This window comes from Pinus tabuliformis, chromosome J (assembly GCF_031772625.1).
Source record: "Pinus tabuliformis cultivar Carrire ecotype Pingquan chromosome J, CPIR1, whole genome shotgun sequence".
Classification (NCBI taxonomy): domain Eukaryota; kingdom Viridiplantae; phylum Streptophyta; class Pinopsida; order Pinales; family Pinaceae; genus Pinus; species Pinus tabuliformis.
This window is the reverse complement of record NC_142295.1, coordinates 1,159,672,382-1,159,679,806: the sequence shown is the minus strand read 5'-3', so window position 1 is coordinate 1,159,679,806 and position 7,425 is coordinate 1,159,672,382. Positions and strand designations below refer to the sequence as shown.

General features: G+C 39.6%; 1 pseudogene; it reads left to right on the top strand.

The window, feature by feature from the left end:
• Positions 1 to 5,633: 5,633 nt before the first annotated feature.
• LOC149231209 (plant UBX domain-containing protein 7 pseudogene) lies at positions 5,634 to 6,932 on the top strand (annotated as a pseudogene).
• The last annotated feature ends 493 nt before the right edge of the window (positions 6,933 to 7,425 follow it).

The following is a 7,425-nucleotide window of genomic DNA, read 5'->3' as shown; positions in this document are numbered from 1 at the left end:
AAACTTAATGAGATAAGGAAATGCAAAGGTTGTGACCAAAATCCAGTAGAAAACACTACTATTAGAGGGAAATTTGGAATTATTAAGGAGATAATGTGTTGAGGAGATGCATACAAGGCTATAGGGTGTAGTCAAACTCTGAGAAAGAGAACAATTTGGAAAATTTGAGGATTTTCCCACTATAAATAGGGCTAAGCTTTTACAAACCCTAATTAAGGCATTGATGCCTAAATCTTGCAAATTAGGTATGGAAGTGACAACATCCTCCAATAGAGTACATTTGTTGAGATACCCTAAAAACCCTTGATTTAAAATAGATTCCTATCGTTGGTCATGTTCCTTAATGATAAAGAAACTACATTTTTAATGGATTTGGAGGCGTACTGAAGATGTTGGCCCTACAATTGATCCACATGTTTAGAGAGATTTAAGTGATTGACCTATTTGAAGTGAGAGACAAGATAAGGAAGGACTGCACTGGAGATGAGATTTGTGTGCTTTTTCCATGAGCATATCATTCGAGAATCTGCAAAACATGGATTCAAAGAGCTTGAGTGTTGAAGGGAGGTCATAAAGTCTCCTATGAACGTGCGTTGAAGGTTCTTAGGCTTGTGATTGATCATCGCCATAATTTACATTTGTGTGAGTTTCCATGGATACGAGGATATACGTCTTGGGTTTTAATATAAGAACCTGCAAATGATTATGTTGAAAGAAGTCCCTTTATTAAACAAGAGCATCAAATTCATGAGATCTCATATGTTATAAGGTATACATTTTATAAGAAAACAAATGTCAATGTTTTATGAGAGACAATCAATGCTTAGAGAGAGAATAAGTGCTCCTTATATTTTATTATATTTTTGGAATTGATTGAATGGTAAATATGTTTTACATAAGGGAAGGATGCTCATGAAATTGATAAATTTATTTGCTCATGAAATATATAATCAGTAACATGGTTTTTCATGATAAATTTATTTTTTTCAGAGAAAAAAACATCATAGCTTTATATTAAGAGTATATAAAGATCTTGAATACATAATTCAGAATGACTGATTTGGCTTGGATGCCCAGACCTCTTCATAATGATGCAAAACAAATTCCCATACCGGCAGATAATGCCTATCATCATTAGCAGAAAAACATTATGTCGGACCAGTTCAGAAGAGCACATGAGAAAGAACAGAGACAATATATATACATCTCCCGGATCAGTTGATAATGGAGATGTGACAAAACTTTACAGGGCTGTACCAAAAAGGAAATTCCATTTAAAAAACAAATAAGAAGAGAGCAGCTACGCCCTGCCTATATGAAGAGGAACCAAAAACAAAAGAGAAAGTGACAATCTGAAGGCAGAGACCTCATGCAGAATCACAACCCGCGGCATCAAATGGGATCACATGTTGTTGCAGTAAGATATTAATGATAGGAATCATGGCAAGCCAGAATACGCTGAAGAATAGCCTGGAGAGGCTCCTTAGAGTCTTGGAATATGTGCGCATTCCTCCAGTTCCACAGATACCAACAAGTGATAATGAACAGCGATCTCCAAGAGGGGGATTGTCTACTCCACCAGAGAAAACCTTCCTGAACAGAAGAAAAAAAGATGTGAGGGAAAACAAAATATGTAGACAAATCATACCAGATTGTGAGGGACGTAGGGCACTGAAAGAACATGTGCAAGTTTGATTCCGAGGCATTGAGGCACATGGAGCATCTACTTGGACCCTGCCAACATCTCCTTTGTAGAGTCTCCCATGTAAGATTTTTGTTCCGAAATAACAACCAGGAGAAAATGATCATCTTCATCGGGCATGCAGCTTTCCAAAAACAAGGAGGAAAAAGAGGAGGAGGATTTCCGGCAACAACAGAAATCATGTCAGCGTAAATGTTCTTGACGCTCACAGGTTTATGGATAGACCATACCAGACTATCATTAGTGCCCGTACGGGAGATCCCCAAGCAGTCAAGTCTCGCTTTTACCCTCAGCCATAGAGGAAGCGTCTGACGAGGCAAATGAAGCTCCTCCCCATCCTTCCAAATCGGAGAGGCTCCAGACCATCCCTTAATCAACTTGTCCCACGTAAAGACCCCCAACCTATGAAAATCATATAACAGTGGATGAGGAAATGTGAACCCCCGGCCAGATAAAATAGAGTCAAAAGCAATAAAAATGTTAGATCCAGAATATAAAGTCCAACAAAAATTTTTCATGAAAAATGGGTGGACTTTTTGCAGGCTTTTCCATATCATCGAGCCGCATCTGGAGCCAAGGATCCGCTTCCTGTACCAAAAGTCTACATAATCATGAACATGGTGTGTGAATTCATTGAGATTGGTTGTGCATGAAAAGGGTATTGGTGCGAAACTGAATTTGGTGCCGTACTTATATAAGATTTTCTATATACATATATGTACATGGGAATTATAATTGAAAATTGTAGTTAACTAAATTTCTGTAATTGAAATATTGCATTGAAAAATTTGAAGCATGCACTGAGGTCTCTGAGACTATTATCCAACAACATTTGAGATAATATGCTTTTTATTTTTTTATATGAACGAAAAATAGTATTGTCCTATGTTAAGGCTGGGTGAACATTAAAAAACTTAGGGTGAAAGAGCAAATTTATATAGAATGAATGATCAATTAATTCTTATAGGCCCTACCCAACCTACTAATAATGAAGATGATTTTTTGTTGTACAATCAATATTGCATTTTGATTTTGTTAAAATGAGAAGAATATTTATTTATTTGGGTATATTCTTCCTCTCATAATCTTATTTTATTAAATTAATAAATAATATATATTTATAAATTCTCAACATTAAAAAAAAAAAAACTTAAATCCAACAATCTTTTCTTGTAGACCAACATAAATTATAAGTTTTATATTAATGAAAAGCATCTCTTTGGAGGCTGCGATGGCGAGGGCTCACGAGAGGGTTTCTGCTAGGGTTCACGCAAGGGTTCACGCGAGGATTTCTGCGGCCGTGCCCTGCGATGGCGCTGGCTCATGGAACAATGGAGGACGCGGAGGGGTCAATCGTAGATCCGGCAAGAGGAAAGTAGGAACTATGAAATTATTTGCAAGCCAGAACTCAGATCTGCAGCTCTGTGACGCAGATCAAGCAAACAAAGGGTCCAAGCAACCGTCATCGAGCTGTGATCAGGCTCCAGTTCCCTTGATCCGAGGGCTGATACATAGATCCAGCCTAAGGCACCCTCTTACAGCCATCCGATTGACAGATCGCCCTCTGCTATGGTCAGATCTGGAAGTTTTTTTTCGGGGAGACCGAGATCTTGGCGCAGCAGTCAGTGCAGCCGATGGGATCGATGCCGCTACCCTGAAAATGGATCTCCGAACCCAAAAACGAGCCATCAATCTGATGGATTTTCTTCATAGGAGGCCAGATCTGGGAAACGGATCACCAGAAGGTGCCAAACGTTGTAGATTCGGGGTGGATCTACCAGATCTGGCCAGAGCTAGGCAAAAGCAAAAGGAAATTCCGCCAGATCCAGAATATCAACCCGAAAAATGGGATCTGATCAAGGCAGATATAGCGGATCTAAAACAAATCTTCATCAGATCAACAGAAGGCAGACATGTTTGTGTGCAGATCTGGAAACGGATGAGTGTTTTGGAGCTAAAAGAAGAGATCCAGGTCAAACTGGGAATTCCAGTTGCTTTTCAAGTTCTAATATTTTCTGGGATATGTTTGCAGGACCATCAAACTCTTATGCATTACAAGGTTGCAAAAGACTCAACTATTATCCTCAATCACCGATTGCGAGGCGGATCTAAAGGATCTACCTCAAAATCTACAGGCACCTATCGCGATGCAGCCAAAGGGAAAGAACCCCCAAAAGGGGAAGCACCCAAAGCAGTTAATATATCTCCAGGGCAGTATATCGTGGATCAAATGCCAGAGAGCCCCTCCATCTTGCTGGATACTCCAGAGGTAAAATGCATATTCTCAGATCTACAAAATAGAGCTGTTATTTGTAGATTTAACGGTTTCTGGCCTAGAACAGATGCTTTGTACCAATGGATTCACACGGTCTGGACAAAAAACTGCCAGATCCACCTATGCTCGAAGGGTTTCTTCATAGTCATCTTCCTCGGAGAAGGAGAAAGGGAAAAAATTCTCAATGAAGGACCATGGTTTTGGGGCAGTGCGGGATTGTTTGTTACCCCATGGTTCCCGGAGTTTGACGCTAATACTATGGTAGTATCAAGGATGCCAGTATGGGTAAGGTTGCATAATCTTCCGATACATTTTTGGCACTTCAAGACCTTATCAGCCATAGGGAATACTCTTGGAAGAATGTTAAAGATTGATTCTGAGAGACATTTAAAAGGAATCTTTACCTTTGCTAGGATATGTGTCGAGATAGATCTTAGCCAAGGATTACCGGAAAACATCATCCTGAATTTTAACAATTCTCAGTGGAAACAACCGTTGGACTATGAGAATACAGCATTTAGATGCAGGGGATGTCAACAAACAGGACACCTGTTCAACGCATGCAGAAGCCCCAACAAGAGCAAGCCACAACAAAGGAAGCCCAAAGGATGGCAGAACATAGATGATGTCATAAAGAAGAGAGCAGCGGAAAAGAAAGCCTCGTCGGTAACAAAAGAAGAAGGAACAGAAACAGAAGAGGATGATACCACCATAGAGGAATTTGAAAAAGAGAACCAGAAGGAAAAAATAGCAGTCAACAAGGATTCACAGCCCCACTCAAATCAGGCAGAGACCCAGCAAAATCAGGCAGAGATGATAAGCGTGGATCAAAGTATGGGAGGCATCAAACGGCAGCATCATTCAGACACTTCAGACTCAGACAAAGAAACAGGGCCGCCGAATGAAACAACACAGATAGTTATTGCCTCGACTGAGCCCACTCTAGGAGAGTGGCGCAAGGTCGAAAAGAAAAAGGGGAGAAAAACCTGAAGCGTGAGTTTTACTCACAACTGGAATTCAGGTTTTCCCCCCTTTTTTTCTTTCTCTCTTCTCTTTTCTTCTCTTATTCTTTGTGCACGTTAGTCCTCTAACGTTGCGAGCCCATGTGGCAATTTACTGAATGCTTCATTGCATCTGCTAGTGTAACTTTTCATTAATTTTTTAATAAAAGGTTACCGTTTTTTTCCTTGAAAAAAAAAAATATTAAGTTTTATATTAATGATTCTAGAATATGAAAAAGCTCCAAGAAGAGAAGACGTCGTCCAAGCTGAGAGGCGGGTGGAAACGGACAGTTGCACTGAAAATTGGATTATCATGTTCGAGAACTGGTCCATCCCTTCTTAACACTGAATTAATTAAGCCGACGTTTGGTTGTGAGGTCTAATTTCCTTTTTAATAATATTAAATTGATATTTGATGGAGTGACGTCGTGATAAAAAATAGAATAGGGTCACGTCGTTTGATTAATGTGCACCGAAAATAGTATAGTACATATTAAGAGAGGAGTCAGTTTCTCTCTGACCATGAGTTACTTTCGACCTATAGTCTAGCAATAGCATTTGCGCGTGCATTTTTTACATAAATAAAGAAATAGATTTCTGAGGGGGATCTATTAGAACTTATATTTCTTGTTCTCGTAACAAAATTCGTTAATCAATGGAAACCTCGGCAGAGAAGCAGGAACAGATTGTTTCATTCATTGAAATAGTTGGGGAATCGACAGACAATGCGCGGCAGTTTTTGGAGGCAACGAACTGGAATCTAGACGAAGCGATACAGTTATTCTATGCTCAGTCTGATAATCATGAATTGCCATCGGCTTCTACTAGTTCTAATTTAAGTAATGCTCCAGTAATGGAAAGGCAAAGCCATGAGTACAGTGACCATACAGACTATGTACGCCCACCACTACCAGTTAAGAGGGAAGCATTATACGATGATGAGTTTATACGAAGAAGAGATCAACAATCGGCAGAACCTAATTCCTCCTGGGCTTTCTGGGATAAAGGCAATGATAGATTGGAAACTCTGTATCGCCCACCATTGGAATTGATGTTCAAAGGGAGTTTTGAGCAGGCTAAGGTGGAAGCTGCAGGCCAAGGAAAATGGCTCATCGCAAATATACAATCCCCAAAAGAGTTCAGCTCTTATATGCTTAATAGAGACACTTGGGCTAACAAGGGTGTGAGGGAGACTATAAGTGCATTTTTCATTTTCTGGCAAATTTATGAGGACAATGAAGAAGGGCGAAAGGTGTCCACCTATTATCATTTGAGTGAGTTTCCGTCAACACTTGTTATTGATTCTATTACTGGACAAAAAATGAAAGCTTGGACAGGCACCATCGATCCACAGGAATTGTTACAGGATTTAATACCTTATATGGATAAGGGCCCCAAGGAATTCAGCCTTCGAAGGAGGAGGAGGGTCACATCAAATGTTAATGATAATATTGCACATGAACAGATAGTGACATCAAATGTTAATCGCAATGCACATGAACAAATAGTACAAGGGAAACACGTTTTAGCTGACTTTGCTTCTTTGGCAATCAATGATGATAATCAACAAAAAGCAGTAGAGGCAATCAAGGAAGATAATGAACAAAAAGCACTAGAGGCAATCAAGGAAGATAATCAAGAAAAAGCTGCAGTGAAACGAGAGTACCCAGCTCTCCCAGAGGAGCCACAAAGTGATAAAGGAGTGAACATCTGTCGGTTAGGTGTCCGTTTTCCTGATGGCAAGAGAGTGCAGAGGAGGTTTCTGCAAACTGATCCCATACAGTTACTTTGGTCCTTCTGTTCTTCTCATGTCAAAGAAGCCAGTGATGGGCGGCAATTTAGACTGGCACACGCAGTTCCTGGCGCATCATCTAGGACATTAGAATATGATACCAACTTGAGCTTTGGAGACTCTGGACTTTCCAATACACTCATTTCCATGATGTGGAAATGAAATTTGGAAATGATGAGATATAGTAAATTCCCTCAAGCATTTTGTAGTTTTATTCTGCCTCTATCTCATATGGTAAATGGTGACCTCGCAAGTTTTCACAGATATAACCTTTTCCATGTAAATCCTGTATACGTACCTGTAAACTTAGCTTACATGTGAACATTCGAATGTGAACTTACACTTAAACAATGAGAATGTTTTAGAAGTACATTGAATATATTCCGAATCTGAATAATATATTAGGGATCCTATAACTATGCATTGCCTTTTCTTTACGTGAATTGCACCTTCGTAGTGCTTTAGTAAATCTTGAAATTGGATCAATCAAGGCACATGGGGTTGTCAAGGGTGCAATGGTAGTAAATGGCATAGCCTCCGTCAAAGAGATTATGGACTTAGGGGTGGGTTATAATTTTGGTAATGGGTTTGCAATATCAGAGAGGGTATGGGTTAAAAGGGTACGTTATAATCTTGGTAATGGGTTTGCAATGAA